Source organism: Dysidea avara, chromosome 2 (assembly GCF_963678975.1).
Source record: "Dysidea avara chromosome 2, odDysAvar1.4, whole genome shotgun sequence".
NCBI lineage: Eukaryota > Metazoa > Porifera > Demospongiae > Dictyoceratida > Dysideidae > Dysidea > Dysidea avara.
In genome coordinates, this window is record NC_089273.1 from 45,998,231 (window position 1) to 46,013,822 (window position 15,592).

At 35.7% G+C, this 15,592-nt stretch overlaps 1 long non-coding RNA gene across 3 annotated transcripts; it reads left to right on the forward strand.

The window, feature by feature from the left end:
- The first annotated feature begins 3,805 nt into the window (after window positions 1–3,805).
- On the forward strand, window positions 3,806–11,424 carry LOC136245847 (uncharacterized). Of its 3 annotated transcripts, XR_010696159.1 has the most exons (5): window positions 3,806–3,875; window positions 4,954–5,065; window positions 5,122–5,229; window positions 6,855–7,051; window positions 11,287–11,424. It is a non-coding gene; the product is annotated as an uncharacterized lncRNA (long non-coding RNA). The 3 variants fall into 3 exon arrangements; XR_010696155.1 differs by having other exon boundaries at window positions 4,954–5,229; XR_010696164.1 differs by having other exon boundaries at window positions 4,954–5,229; window positions 11,297–11,415.
- The last annotated feature ends 4,168 nt before the right edge of the window (window positions 11,425–15,592 follow it).

Sequence of the window (15,592 nt, forward strand, 5' to 3'; positions counted from 1 at the left end):
AGTGAGCAAAAGGTGATAATAAACAAAACTGTCCATAACTTTTGAATCAGACCTCAAACAGTGGCCTAGAAATCAGGGAATATGTTAGGCTGTGACTAATAATGGAGGAAAGAATTGAAAATTGTTTTACCATTTTGACACAATGTTATTGCACAATTGACATAATACAATTTCTGTTATAGTGGAGATCAAGACACTCTAATAGAGCAGTCACCCATTATAATAGAACAGTCAGTGGAATATTTCTTTAATCTATAGTAGCAGTGAGTAAGCACCTTGTCTACTAAAAGTAGCATTTACTTGTTTAACAGAACAGCAATTTTAATACTTCAACATGTAATTAAACATTGTAATTACAGAAGTAAAAATGTTAACAAAGTTTGAAATAATTGCATGGGTTTTGGAAATGGTGAAACTTTTTTTGGGGAAATTTTGCAATAGTATAATACAGAAAATTTGAGCATAATTCTCTGAGGCACCTACAACAGTAGAAGTAAGCAGATTAGTTGTAGAAAGAGTTAATAATTAAGGAGGAGAATGTACACCATAGTATAGGGTCTGTACAAATGATTCTGAGTAATTAGGGATTGTCTCTGAAAAACTTTGTAGTATTCTCAATCATCACATTTCCTTTTTTTGTCAATGTGATCATTTTAACACATATGATAGAATCTCTTTGACTAAGTCGGACTCATTTTAATAGATCCTAGATACTCTCCTCTCCACTATTATTAACTCTTGGATGCACTTTAGCTTCATGCATGACTTCAAATGTGTAAGGCTGTGTAACAGGCAGAAAATATTCAAAAGCTATGCAACAAGGCTACATTGCATACATAGTAAAGGGGAAAATTGTTTTGTTACACAATTATAGCTTAATTATGTCTACTTTCCATTGAAGCAGTGTTATAGAAGTTCAATAATGTTACAAAGAAGTTAGCAAATTGTGTAAAAAATAGGCAGTGGTTACTGAACCGAAAGTTGGTTCAATAAGCCGGACTTGCTATTGAACCGACAGTAAAACTTAGACAAAAAGGGTCACTAAACGAAGGAAAAAAACCCACAAAACTCAGCTGGGGCTCGAACCCTGGACTACTGGCACTGTAGGCAGTGTGCTAACCACTGTGCTACCGCTGGTAACTACCCACTACTTGTACTTTTCTGCCTTATGAATGTTACTCACATATATAGCAGTCTCACTATATATAGCTAACCTAAAGGTGAAGAAGAAACCAAAGCTGAGCCCGACCCAAACCCTAATGCTAATGCAACATTTCACGAACCCTAAAGTCGAATGCTCGGGGAAACTACTAGATGTGTCTCCTAAAGTCGAAAGATCAGGGAAACTACTAGACACAAAAATAAAACCCTTTTGGTTCAGTAGCCAATTCCAAAAAAGAGATACGAGATACCAAAGTTCCAAAATACGAGTGACCAAAATTTTGTTTTAATTTCTTCGTTTTTTTCTTCATTTCACTCACTTTGTAAAATCTGCCATAAAACATGAATGCATGCTCCATTCGGGCTGAAATTTGGCACACTTAAAGGGCTCATTACAGCGGATCGCAGTACCACATTTGCTAGGAATCCGATGAATATCCATGAAGTTATGACCGTTATTTGTATAAAATAAGATAGAAGGTCTGTTATGCCCACAGGGTAAACCCCTTGAAGGAATGAGCTGAAAATTGTTTTGTCAATGGAGTAACCATTGTAGGAGTGCCTGTCTGTGGTTTAAAGACAACCGAGATACAGACCATGGAGATATGACACAAAACCCAACCTGTGTCACAGTTATGCAATCTATTTTTATGACTAATATCATAAAACCTATTAGTTTTCACACCTACCAGGAAAACTGCTTAGAGCAATGAGCTGAAAATTGGTATGTAGCTGGAATAATTATCGTAGAAAGTTATTGTAGTAGTACAGAACAATCAGATTACAAGCCACGTAATTATGATTTGAAAGCTAGCTATGTGTAGCAAAAGTGAGATCGAGATACTCTAATAGATAATAGAACAATCATCCTAATAGAGAATTCAACTGCCAAGATACTCTAATAGAACAGTCACCATGCAGCTACAGATAAATTGCCCTAGTGATTTAGATAAATTGCTCTTGGCTGTTTTGGATTAGATTGTAGTACATGTTTTATTTCAATGTAATACACACTTTAACAGAGTGCACATATTAGAGGAATTCTTAAGCAACACACATTGTATGTTCTAGAACTTCTATTAATAGATCTATGAAATTATAAATAAGTTTCAGTGCTACGTATAATAAAATTAATTTAAGGTTTACAATATATTTTAACTTGTGGCTGGGACAAATTACAAAACTTGCTTTTACCCAAGCAGGGAAGTTGGGTGGTTTTGGAAGTCCTTAGTTTTCAGGGAATATTAGACTTGAAAATAATTGTTGTGATCACAATGCTTTGATTGCATGCATTTTGATCCCAATAGTACAAATCAGTATTTCTTCTAGAAGAAACAAAATCAATATTTCTTCTAGAAGAAACAAATATGGTGGAGACCGTAATAAAAAATACTAGTTATTAAGTTAGTTAATAAGCTGGCCTCTACAAAGCATTTCATGATCATTTATTCTTGGTCTGTGAAATGAAAATGTACTAACATACTCACAACTTTCTTGCAGAGTGATCAAAAACAGTATGTATGTAATAGTGGTATCCATTCCTTCCTTGGTTCTTCATGTTATCCAACCACTTTGGTTCAACACCATCATCAATATGTACTGCACAATCAGGCATATTTTATAAAGCTTAATAACTGAATAGAACCAAGAATATCAGCTAAATGTACATTTTCAAAGGATGATTAAGCCACTTCAACTTGAATTGTTGTTTTGTGGGAAAAAATCTCAAGAGTTCAGGGTCAGTAGGTCGGCATATAAATAAAATTATCAGCAGACAAAAGTACAAAAATAACAAAATACAAATACAAGTAGAGGGGCGTGATCTTGACAAAATGGCAACTTGTGTTTAGCCAAAGTGCATTCTTGAGCTAAGGTAAACAGTGGTCTGATAAAGCTTAACAGAATAGTGACTGACACACTGATAATGCTTCTCTAATAAAGCAGTCTAGTAGAATGAGTACAATTGTCAATGATACACTCTAATATAACAATCATTTAGACAATAGTGCACTATCTGAAGCTGAAACTTTAATGATCTAATACAGCAATCACAACTGATGTTATTGGCAAAAGGTGATAGCATGATATTGAGAAAAACATAATATTATTGTGAGGATAATAGGTGATTTATTGATTTACTGCATAACAGAAAGTTTGGCAAAGTGTTAAGATATACAACAGTGAAGCAGTATAAAAGAAGAAGAGGTCAAGAAAAGTAATGAACACAGCATGCACACACTCATTTTCCAACAGGGATGCTAAAAGAATACCTTTGGGTGTTCTATCAAGGTATATATTTAAAATTCATATTTTCAACACAATATTGACTGCTACCACTGTTTCTTAGAAGAGTAAAGTGCTTCCTCTTGCTTTTTCTGTATTTTACTGCTTTGTTTCAAGATATTATATTGTACACCCCAGAAAGCATAGGGTAAAAATAATAATATTTGTAAGTGAAGTGTTTCAACATGTCTTCCCCCATTCTTTTTCTCTGAATCTGCCCCTAAAGATGCTCTTGGTGATTGCACGTGAAACACCATTATTGCAGCATGCCAAGAAAAGTATTATCCTTATAAGGAAGGAATACCCTTCATTATAGCTACCATGCTTAATGAATGCCATTATCACCACTTGTATGGTTTCATGGAAACAAAGATAATAGCGTGTATTTTCTTTCACAGTTTGCTGCAGGTGGGATAGTAATCAATGTAAATGTAAGCATTGTATTTGTATGTATCCATGTTAGTATTATCTTCCTGTATTTCATTCACTGGTATTAAAGCAAGCATTAAACTAACAGATTATGTGCATTAATTAGAATTATGCACTTTAGATAATTGATAAAGTCAAAAAAAAAATTAGTTGGTATAATGACACATGCAGGGGCGGATCCAGGAGCTGGCAAGGGGAGGGGCACAAACAGAGTAAGGTGTAGGTGGTTGGGGAGAGCCGGATACTCAAAGCAGAAAAATCACCCCTTAGTAGTGTCTCACTGTTGATTTTGCTATTTTGGCCTTTCAAATGGTGGTGAAGTGTGAAAAGCTGTTTAAAAGGTTCTGAATGTCTTAAATAACAGCAACATGATAATAAATTATTTTTAGAGGTGCTTAGTATGTACGAAGGTGCTGGTGACTATTTTATAGCTGGTTTGACTTTGGTTTGCTTTGGTTTCAGGTGAATTTGTAATAAATGCTAGTAAAATGTACATATTTTAATGAGTTGATAAACTGATCTTAGCCTGACATAACGTTTAGTAGCTATTTTAACCAGAAGCATGACTCCTCTGGGGGGATTTGACCCAAATGCCCCATCATGGATCAGCCATTGACTTGTGTAAATAGGTAGTACAAAAGGAGCAATATCATCTCATTAGATGAATTAATAGACTTGCAACTTTCACTGAATTGTCCACAGACCAACCCAACAATAATGAATGAATTTAATTCATAGTAGTGTTGATGAGGGCTCAGTGATAGCTCATAAAAGGAGAACAGCTGAACTTGCATAAGACTGAATGATTAGATTATACATAATTATAGTGTCTGTGTTTTCATAGTCTAGCGATGTTTGAATGTTGGCTATTCTGTGACAACTGTGTCACATTACGTTAGTACAAACTGTATTATTAGTAGAATGTGGTGACTGATGTTATCTGTGGTATCAAAGAGATTCTCTTAAAATACAGTCCTAAGTTTCACATACTGTACAATAAAATTATTTAAACATAGTATCATGTAATCTCCTACACACAAACAATTGCCCGCATCAAATAGTTTCTCCTTATATGGCTAGGGTGTGAAATTTCAAACAGATTGCTGGTTTTTAATGGCTTTTCTTGGAATAAGGACTGCAGATTGTGATTCCAGGGAAACGTTATGGTCAACAAGTGTTTGTGAAGTAAGAGGCAAGTTGATATGGTCTATGCTAGACTTTCAGTACTGGAGATTTTTTCTTTTATAGGTTCTTAACTGTGATGTTGTGATGATCTCAGTTAATGGATACTTTGCAAAGAATACAAGGCTACTGTGTTTTTCTAGTAAAACTTCCCTTGAGATATATTACAATCAGGTAAGTGGTATGATAAATTGAATACATCACTGAGTTTAGTTCAGTACAGTTCTGAAAACTAAACAGAGAGTTCAAAGTTCAGTTTGTTCTGAAAACTTTTTAATACAGTTCTGAAAACTAAACAGATGCTCACGCCAATTATCAGCTGATAATTAAAACTTGATGTGCTTAAGTTCAATATTGTCCATGACTAAAACAATACTTTTTATGAAGTTTTCATAATATGGTTAGTAGTAGCTCATGGTACTGCTGTATACCATTGGTTGAGGTAGCCACAGTTCTGTCTACATATGTTCAGGGCTATTACTTAATACTTATTTAGAAAAGAACATTTAAGATTGGTCAGTAGTTACTGTAAACTATACTACCATCTGGTGTCTAATACCATAAGCATTATATGAGTTTAATGCAGTCACTTTGTTCATATGTGCCACTCTTGCATGGGTGTTTCAGAAGTGAACACAAGATCATCTGTTGATATATATATACTTTTACTAGTAACTTTCACTTACAGGAAGGCTACTAAAAGCCTATGAAAAAGAGAGTCATAACTAGAAACTGAAACTATATTGAGTGTGTTGATATGCCCATTAATGTTTAGAAGTGGTGGTCTGGACATAAAATGGAAATACAAAACCTGTGTCTATGTATATTTAGCTATGCTCATAGTACATACATAAGTAAAACAATACGTTTTACAACTGTGAAGTAGAGCTGATGTTCTGTGAGGTAAATATGTAACCAATTTTAACATAATTATGGCTTTAATGGCTACATATTGGCCACTGTGTGGTGGTTGTAAGCAAACATTTAAAAAGCAATTTCATTGTAAAATAGCCTGGGTACATAACTGATGTTGTGTGCTGTAAAAATGTAAGCAATGCTGATGTGTATGGCTTTAATAGCGACACATTGGCTATTATGTGGTTGTTATTGATAGCATACCCAATTATGTACCAGATCAACTACTATATTTATGAAACAAAATACATTGTTACATCTAATTGAAAACATTTGATGATAGTAGAATTACATGTTTTGCTAACTGTGACTTACAATATATGGCTTTATTATTTGATACTTTCTGTAGTTACACTGTAAGTGGTAGAAAAGTATCTTGTATAGCTAATACAAGGTTGATATCTTGTATAGCTAATACAAGGTTGATATCTAAGTAAAAGATACAAAAGTAAATTAAGAGATACAAAAGTGATTATAATTATAGTGGTCTGAAAGTTGCCTGCTATGCACAGGTGCAAAATAATTTATTGCTACTTTACGTATTATTACTTTTATCACAAATATGTAACTAACTGTAACTAGATTAAGTGCCTTTGACATTGATTGACAAAGGTTACAGCCTCCCAACTATGACGCTTTTGTTTATGGGTGAGTAATAATGAGTGATATTGACTTAGAAAATCATAAGGGGATGATTTAGAGAAAATGTGAAATAACAATTACATTTGTGTATATTTTATTACAAAATACTCTAATTAAATGGTCAATATATGTAGTAATTGGGTATTTATATTTGTATTAAGTCTTCAATGTACGTACAATAGTAACACAGTACTGTATGTACTAATAATTTTTTTCTTTTTTTCTTTCTTATGGCTTTACAGCACAAGTGCTGAAGGTCTGTAGGACACCTGGTGCCACAGCCTACTCATCATTGATAAACAAACAAACAGACACATTAACTTCATTAAGTATGTATGAAAAGTTGGAGAAAGAAGAAAAAACCCATGACTGGACCTGGGCGGGCTCGATTATCGACAGACATGAAAAACAATATTCTAAACTGAAACAGCTGGACCAGGTATTTTAAATAATAATGATAGTGCTTCTGTACTTTGATACTACTAAACCATATGTACATTTTACAAGGAACGGAATAGAAATAACAGTTAAACTAAAAGTGGTAGTAGGAGCAACAGCTATGCATTTGAAGTATAAAGCATAAGTGTACCTGTACATGATTATTATAGCATTGTTCAATGTACATCACACAATTGTACAAACAGTGATAATTATTTTAATTCTCATTTCCAGGAATCAGGACACATCTTTAGCAACTGTTAAATGTTATAAACAGGGCTATCATTAATGGGAGTGTTTTCTTTACTTGCACTATTAACAATAATTATTGGACACTTATCACAGAATAATAAACAGTGTTTTTATACAACCAAGTATATTATCAGCTACATGTTGCAGTAGTAAATTTATAACTAGAGAGTTCACATCACCCTGAATAGAGTTCAGCTGCAAACCAATTATCCTGTAGAGAGTTAACCTACAATGAATTCCCCATCCAGCTATATGTTACAATTCACCCTGTAGAGAGTTTAGTTAAAACAAGTCACCCTGTATGGAGTTCAGCTGCTTTACAAGGCTCCCTGTAGAGAGCTCAGCTACATACATTACAAGTCACCTGTACAGCATTCAGCTACATACCTAGCATTTAGAATTTTGTTGCATGACAATAGCACACATTAACAATATTATTAATAGTTCAAAGAATTATTCTTATAAGCAGTAAAGAAAACAACTAGTAAAAATGAAGACCCAAAATTAGCCATACTCAGTCGGGGTTGATGTACAATTACAAAATTAATAGACAAGCTGTGAAATAAGGGTGTGGCACCCAAATAGGTCTGGTGAAAAAAGTTGTGGAATTAAAGATGGTGGCCAAGAATGACTGTAATAGCAAAATTTTAGGTGGATTTGCTAGTTATTGTTGTCAAACACTTGGTTTTTATTCTGAGTAACACAGATCTGGAACTCATTATATCCTCTTTTTCATGTAGCAATGAATCCACACTATATTATTCATTGTACTAACCAGGTGTGTATGTCGATGTAGTCTAATTAATTATTATATGTATGCATGTATGTTGAGGGTACTGACAAAAAGCAGTATAAAAAGCGGTCTACCTTTAAACAAAAAAAATCTTTGCTATTAACTAGGGGTGAAACGAATATCACATTTTAGGCAGAGGCGTAGCCAAGGGGGGGCAAGGGGAGGCATTTGCCCTCCCATCACCGTAGTGTTTTTTTAAAGACCTCCGTCACAAGCTACTGACATGCAAATGACTATAAATTATGTGCGCTACTCAGCGGTATTACCAGGGGTTGCTAGTGAACGCGCACACACAACATTCGACTCGCTCGTGAATCCACCGAACGAAAATATTAGAGCCACACTTCTATATTTAGCCTAGATTACTCATGTGATCAGTGTACACCATTTTCGAATCTAAAGAGTGACCCGCTCTAAAGGACCTCGCCGCGGCAGGAGTCGCAACTCACAAGTGACGAAGGAGACCAAAATTAATGACGCTACGAACCTACTGCCTACGAGGTGATAAAGTGTTGTATGTACCAAGTTTATTTTCTCGAGTCGATCACACTAGATTTTGTACGGCAGTGCAGTAATTTATCAGTCAGTCAGGCGGATCAGTCACAAGCTTACAAGTTCTGCTAGCAAGAAACACAGATGGGATTTCATGCAATACGTGGCATTTGAATTTCGCCGAGTGTAGTGAGTGAACATGTCATCCTGTCAGCAGTGTGGTAGGACTGCAGCACAAGTTGTGGCGAACGTAAAGTAACTTGTATTAGTACTAAAATATTAACAATATAGTTCTACCGGACTGTGGATGAATTTGTTGGAGTACAGTTGTGGCACGTGCGATGATGCTCGACGAATATATCTCCATTGATAAGTGATAATCAGTGCTGAAATAGTTACGTAGCTAGCTGTGTAAGCTGTAAATAATACAACACCGTATGTTGGCTAGCCCACCTCTGGGTCATTAGCCCTTTTTGCAATCATGAGTGATTTTGAGCGTTTCGTGGGGGCATGCCTGCCCCTCCATCATCTTCTGGCTAGCTACGCCCCTGATTTTAGGTATCTAAATATTCTTCAAATTAACAAATTAATTAATGAATTATTCTTCAAGAAATTGCTGTATAATTAGGTGCTTGAAAAAGACAAAATTACTTTGATTACTACTCCAATTTTAAATGTTAAAAAGAAAAGTCCTATACATGTATTATTAAGATGAAAAATTACAGTTTAAAATGACAGCTTTCAGTTGTCAAAATGTTTTCAAGGTTAAATATGTAGATAAAGAATATTTAATATTTCTTAATGAATACAAATATTTCTTAACAAACGAATATTTATACTATTCATTTCAGCCCTACTATTAACCTACCATTATACAGCCATTTCCTGGCTGCCACCTCTTCACAATTATTTTCATCCTGGTCGTTTGGGAGGGCTGCACCTTTTTAAGCAGCTTTGCTGTTTTAGTAGAGACTTATTATACAGCAATTTCATTGTAAAGTACCTTATGTACCAGGAGAAAATATCCTGACCACCTGGCAGACTCCTGTAAGTGTTTGAACGTTAATCGGATGACTGCAGGTTCGAGGCTTCCCAAGTCCAGTCATGGATTTTTCTCCTCTCTCCATCTTTTCAAACATACTTTCCATAACCACTTTAAATAGGTTGTTGGACCAGGACTTCTACAGACCTTCAGTATTTGTACTGTAAAGTCTTAATAAATAAAAAATAAAATAAAGGAAGCACAATGGCTGATGTTTTGTGTGGTAATAATGTAAGCAATGCTGACACATTCAATGATACAGTTACAACTGTGGGGTCATTGTTTACATTGAACTTGTGACAAACTACTACAGTAAGAAATACTAAAGCAAAAGCAACCTTGGGGCTGTAAAAAAAAGGGCACTGCCAAGCAAATTAGGATCAGTTAAACAAGCTCATTCTGCATGACTGGTAAGAACAAGGGCTGATATCAAGTTGTGGCCAAGTAGATTGGAATATTACCATGATCAATCTGTTAAACCACTGGTAAGAACAAGGAGTGATATCAAGTTGCGGCCAAGTGAATGCAGTATTACCCATTCTCTTTGTGTCTAGCTATAGCTATATAATAAAACTAGAGCAAATACACTTGCAACTGTTATTAAATTGTCATTTGGCCACTTTTTAAAATCACACACTACAAAAAAAAGCAGCCAAATTACAATTTAATAACAGTTGCATGTGTATTTGTTCTAGTTTTATTATATATCTATAGCTAGGTACAAAGAGAATGGGTAATGCTGCATTCACTTGGCCGCAACTTGATATCATTCCTTATTCTTACCAGTCATGTTGAATAAGCTGATCCTACTTTGCTTGCCAGCGCCCTTTTTTTTACACCCCCAAGGCTGTTTTTGTTTTAGGGTTTCACAAGAAAGAAAGAGTTCCTTTCCTCCATTATACATATGCACTGCTCGTAATGGTTCATGCTGCTGTACACTATTGATTGAGACATCTGTAGCTTGAACTGAGCTACATTTGTTACAACCTTCTAGAAAAGCATTGAGAAATATGTAAGGATGCAGTGGTTATAGTAGATAATTCATTCACATTTGCTTTTTATTATTAAGGTATCTACTGTAACACCATTTGATTATATACTATAAAATTAATGCAGCACACAGAGTTACTGTGTTTGTATAATAGCTATACTGCTTTTGGATTAATAATTATTCCAAAGTTGAGCACAAGATCTTCTGTTGACATATATTGAATGAGGTATAGAGGTATTGGTAAAGATAATATGGAAACTATAATGCCCTAAGCATATATATTGCAAGGGCTGGCCATTGAAACTCTGTAGATACTTTATACAGCTATTTCAGTATAAAGCATGTAGCTGATGTTGTGTGTGGTAAAAATCCGGACAATGCTGACATCTATGGCTGTATTGGTGGTACACTGACCATTATGTGCTTGTTATTGATAGCTCACCCTTCACATATCAGTCAGTCAGTTATGTTTCCTATTTTATGAAACAATATACACTGCTGTACGTATCTACGCAACTGCAAACATTTGATGAGACTAAAATTACATGTTTATAGCTTTGACTTTATAATGTGTCATTTGTAGAAATGGAAATTAATTATTCGTATAATTATATTTGCTAGAATTGTGCAGTTATTCATTGTAAAAGTATGTACTGTATACTACAGATTTATGTAGGTATCACAAGAACTTGGAAAACAGAAGATGGGAATAAACTTATTTAGTACTGACTTTTGTGATGAGCATGACTATGTATTTATTTGCAATGTATGTGTCAAAATTTCTAATAACTAATGCAGTACATAACATACGTCACTACACATATGTACTAACTGTTTAGTTTAAAGCATTTCACCAATTACAGGATAAGACTGCGTGTAATTCTCATTTTTACACTTAAATTTTCACTCATTCCTGTTTTTTTAACTCCTAAATCACATCACCTCAACGTTCTATGCTACATTTATGGTAATTATGGATTATTTCAAATGTAAGGGTCATGCTTTGAGTATTCAAAAGACACCTCAAATGGTGATGCATATGTCATTGATTTGTAACTTTGTAAACTAGGTGCACGCCCACAGCTGACTGTCAGCCAGCTGTGGGCACGTGCCTGGTTTACTGAATTATTTTTTGAAAAGTGTGTACCTATCTATCTATTTACCTTTTGTAACTCTCCAATTATGTTGCTATCCACTGCTAAGGCAGGGCCGGAGGAGGGAAAATTGAGTTGGTCAGGCCATTGACTATAATGTTGAAATTGCTACTATATACATGCCAATGAGAGAGGAGCTGCGAAGTGCGAGAATTCTAGGGGGGTCTGGGGGCATGCCCCCACAGGAAATTTGTGAAAATTAGACACTCAGATATGCTATTTTAGTGATAGTTCACTGCTAGCTAGCTATATAAATATGCTCAAGCCTATCTGTTGTTCTTCAGAATTTCTATACTATATGTATAATTGTAGACCTGGCATACAGGGGACACAGCATGAAACTCGAAGTATGGTTCATTTAGTTATAGCTAGCTGTTAGAAGTTCAAGGGGGGTCTGGGGGTGCAACCCCCAGGAGCTGGAGAATTTTTGCAATTTAAAGGCTTGAAAATGCCTTAAAATTTAAACTTGATGCTAAATTTTAATGTAAAACTAGCTAGCAACTTGCAACTTTCCCCCCAAATTTCACAGGGAACCCTTGCAGCATGGCCCCCTTTAGCTAGGATATAATTACTATACAGTGAATTCACACAGCTACAATAAAAAGCTACACAGCTACAAAAAATACAGTATACTACTATACTGGTTTGTATGAAGTGAACGGATCGGCATCACGTAAATATACTGGTGGACGGTCACGAGAGTATTCGAAAATGGCGCGATGTTGGTGAGACTGAGAGTTTGCTCAGTATCTCGACAGGACGAGTGGGTAGTTGAAGAGGAGTGATTTCTACTCAACATCTCATCCAGATGGTCACCATGTAATGTATGGGTGTACAGCTTCTTGCCGCGGAATGAGTCATTTAGTTTGTCACTGCCAGCCCTTCGCCCAGTAAAAGAAGCCAAGAGAGACAAGCCAAGGAATGCTAATGATTATTTTATGAAGATTGAATTGTGATATAAGTGTGCTGGTTTAGAATCAAAGAAGGCACCTGCCTTAAATGCCAACTGTCAGCACACGTGATACTGTACGTATAGAACCCACAATCATTTCTGTACAAAACGATACGAATGCTATGCTGTACTGTAAGGTAATGTACGTGTAGTTCTGTGCTTTAGTTAGGCTGAGAAACTTGGTAAATACTCGTGTCATGTATTTTCAATAACATCTGTAAAATGTACGTAGCTACATGTAGATGTGATCGTCCAAAGATTGCATGAGAGTAATGTAGTTCGAGCTGGTCAGCTAGTTAGTTCAACTCCAGATTATTGGTCCGGCTCAGGCCTGACCAACCGGACCGTCTCCTCCGGCCTTGTTAAAGGAAGTGTTATTTGAAAAAACCAACACATTGCACAGAAATATCTTATATACAGTCTGTCTTTTCTCCACAAATTCTCTTGACACAGCCACAAGGCTAGCTGTCCTACATTTTTGTTCACATAAGTAAGAGATACATTCTTTCAAATTTAAGGGATAGGTTATTCCTGGTAGCCTACAAGGACTATACCATTGTTTTTCAGTTGTATGCATAACAAGTATAAAACCCAAACGGAGGGTAGTTTACAAAGTCTGTAGAGACTAGAGAGTCACCATAGCTGTATTTCAGATTGCCAAAAAAAGCAACCACAGAGCAATGCTAATGTTTAATATGGACTTTTAATTCATACATACAGGCTGCTTTTACCATTTAAAATTTTGCTAACAATAAGGTGAAACAAACAATGGGACAAAAAAGGTGAAAAAATCTCTCCTACCTCAGGATTCATACTGCAGGCTACCTGATGTCTGGCCAAATGCCACACACTGTCTCCTACAGGAGGGACAATTTTCTTCCTTTTAACCAAAGTCTTTATTATCAAGATTGCCCTCTCCACTATTATTATCTCTTGTTATTAATATTAAAACTTTACAGTGGCCAGCACTGAAGGTCTGACAGAACCCTACAGATAGAGTTCATGCAGCTATAAGCAGGTAATGTGGTAATAAAAAATAAAAGAAAGAAACAAAATAAGAAAAGCAAGAAATATAAACAAAAAACAGAAAGTATTGAAAAAAAAAAGAAAGTAATGTACAAAAGAAATTAGTGTTGTCCACCTGCTCAACTTTGCTCCATACACTGTATGCTCTATTAGAGAATGTTAAGTTTTAACATACTTCCAGACATCGAGTAGGTCTGAAGTTTGCTTTGCTGCATCAACATATAGAACAAAGTAATGTAGGAGCTTTTCACCTTTTAGGAGTCTACCTTTTCCACGCATGTCTTTGTATACTCTATTGGTGACTGTAAACATTTTAAAATTCTTCCAGACACTGACCAGGTCTGATATTTTCTATGATGCACCAACATAAAAAACAAAACAAAATAATGTAGAAAAGATATGAGTTGTTCAATCTTAGAAGCTTTACTTTGCTACATACACTGTATACTCTAATAGACCTAGAGAAAGTTAATTTTTAAATATTTCTGGACACTTAAAAAGGTTGGTGGTGCATTAATATACAAAACAAAGTAATTTAAGAAAGAAATCAGAGTTTTTCACCCTTTATTTCTAAACCTTGCTTTGCTGATTAAATTTGCTCAATACACTGTATACTCTTTTTAGAGCATGTTAATTTTCCAGGTCTGATGTTAGCTAATATGCCATGAATAGAGATTAGCTAGAAACAAATCTCCCTATGGAGAGATCAGCCAGAAATACCCTGTAGAGAGATCAGCTTAACCAAGTCTAGATTTCCCAATAGAGAGTTCAACAATATTTCAAGTTACCCTGTAAAGAATTCAGCTAGAGACATGTCACAGACCAGATCACCCTCCAGAGAGCTCAGCTGGAAACAAGATACCTTGTAGAGAGATCAGCTAGAACATGTCACCTAGTAGAGAGATCAGCTACATAATCATCTTGTAGAGAGATAGAAACAAATTGCCCTGTAGAGATAAGCCAGAAATAAATCACCCTGTAGAGAGATCAGCTTGATCAAGTCAGCCAGTAGAGAGTTCAACTACATTTCAAGTCACCCTGTAGAGAGAGTTCAACTAGAAACAAGTCACAGACCAGGTCACACTGCAGATAGTTCAGCTGGAAACAAGTTACTTTGTAGAGAGATCAGCTAGAAGCAAGTCACCCAGTAGAGACATCAACTACATAATCATCCTGTAAAGAGATCAGCTGGACACAAATCACCTTGTAGAGAGATCAGCTAGAAGAAAGTCCTCCTGTAGAGAGATGAGCTAAAAATAAATCGCCTTTAGAGCTAGAAACAAATCACCCTGTGGAAAGATCAGCTAAAAACAAAAAGAGTGTAGAAAGATCAGCTAGAAAAAGTCACCCTGTGGAGTGTTTAGTATAACCAAGTCACCCTGTAGAGAGATCAGCCAGAAACAAATCACTCTTAGAGAGATCAGAGAGATATAAATCACCCTGTAGAGAGATCAGCTAGAAACAAATCACTCTGAAGAGAGATCAGCTAGAAACAAGTCACTCTGCAGAGAGTTCAGCATTTCGAGTCACCCTGCATAGAGTTCTGAATCAGTAGAAACAAGCTTCCCTGTAGTGAGTTCAGCCTGAAATAAATCACCCTGCAGATCAGCTTGATCAAGTCACCTAGTATAGAGTTCAACTACATTTCAACTAGAGACCAGGTCACCTTGTAGAGAGTTCAACTAGAAATGAATCACCCTGTTGAGAGATCAGCTAGAAACAAGTTACGCTGCAGAGAATTCAGCTGGAAACATGTAATCCTGTGGAGAGATCAGTTAGAAACAAGTCACCTTTAGCTGGAGTGTTTCAACTAGAAACAAGCCACTCTGTGGAGAGCAGC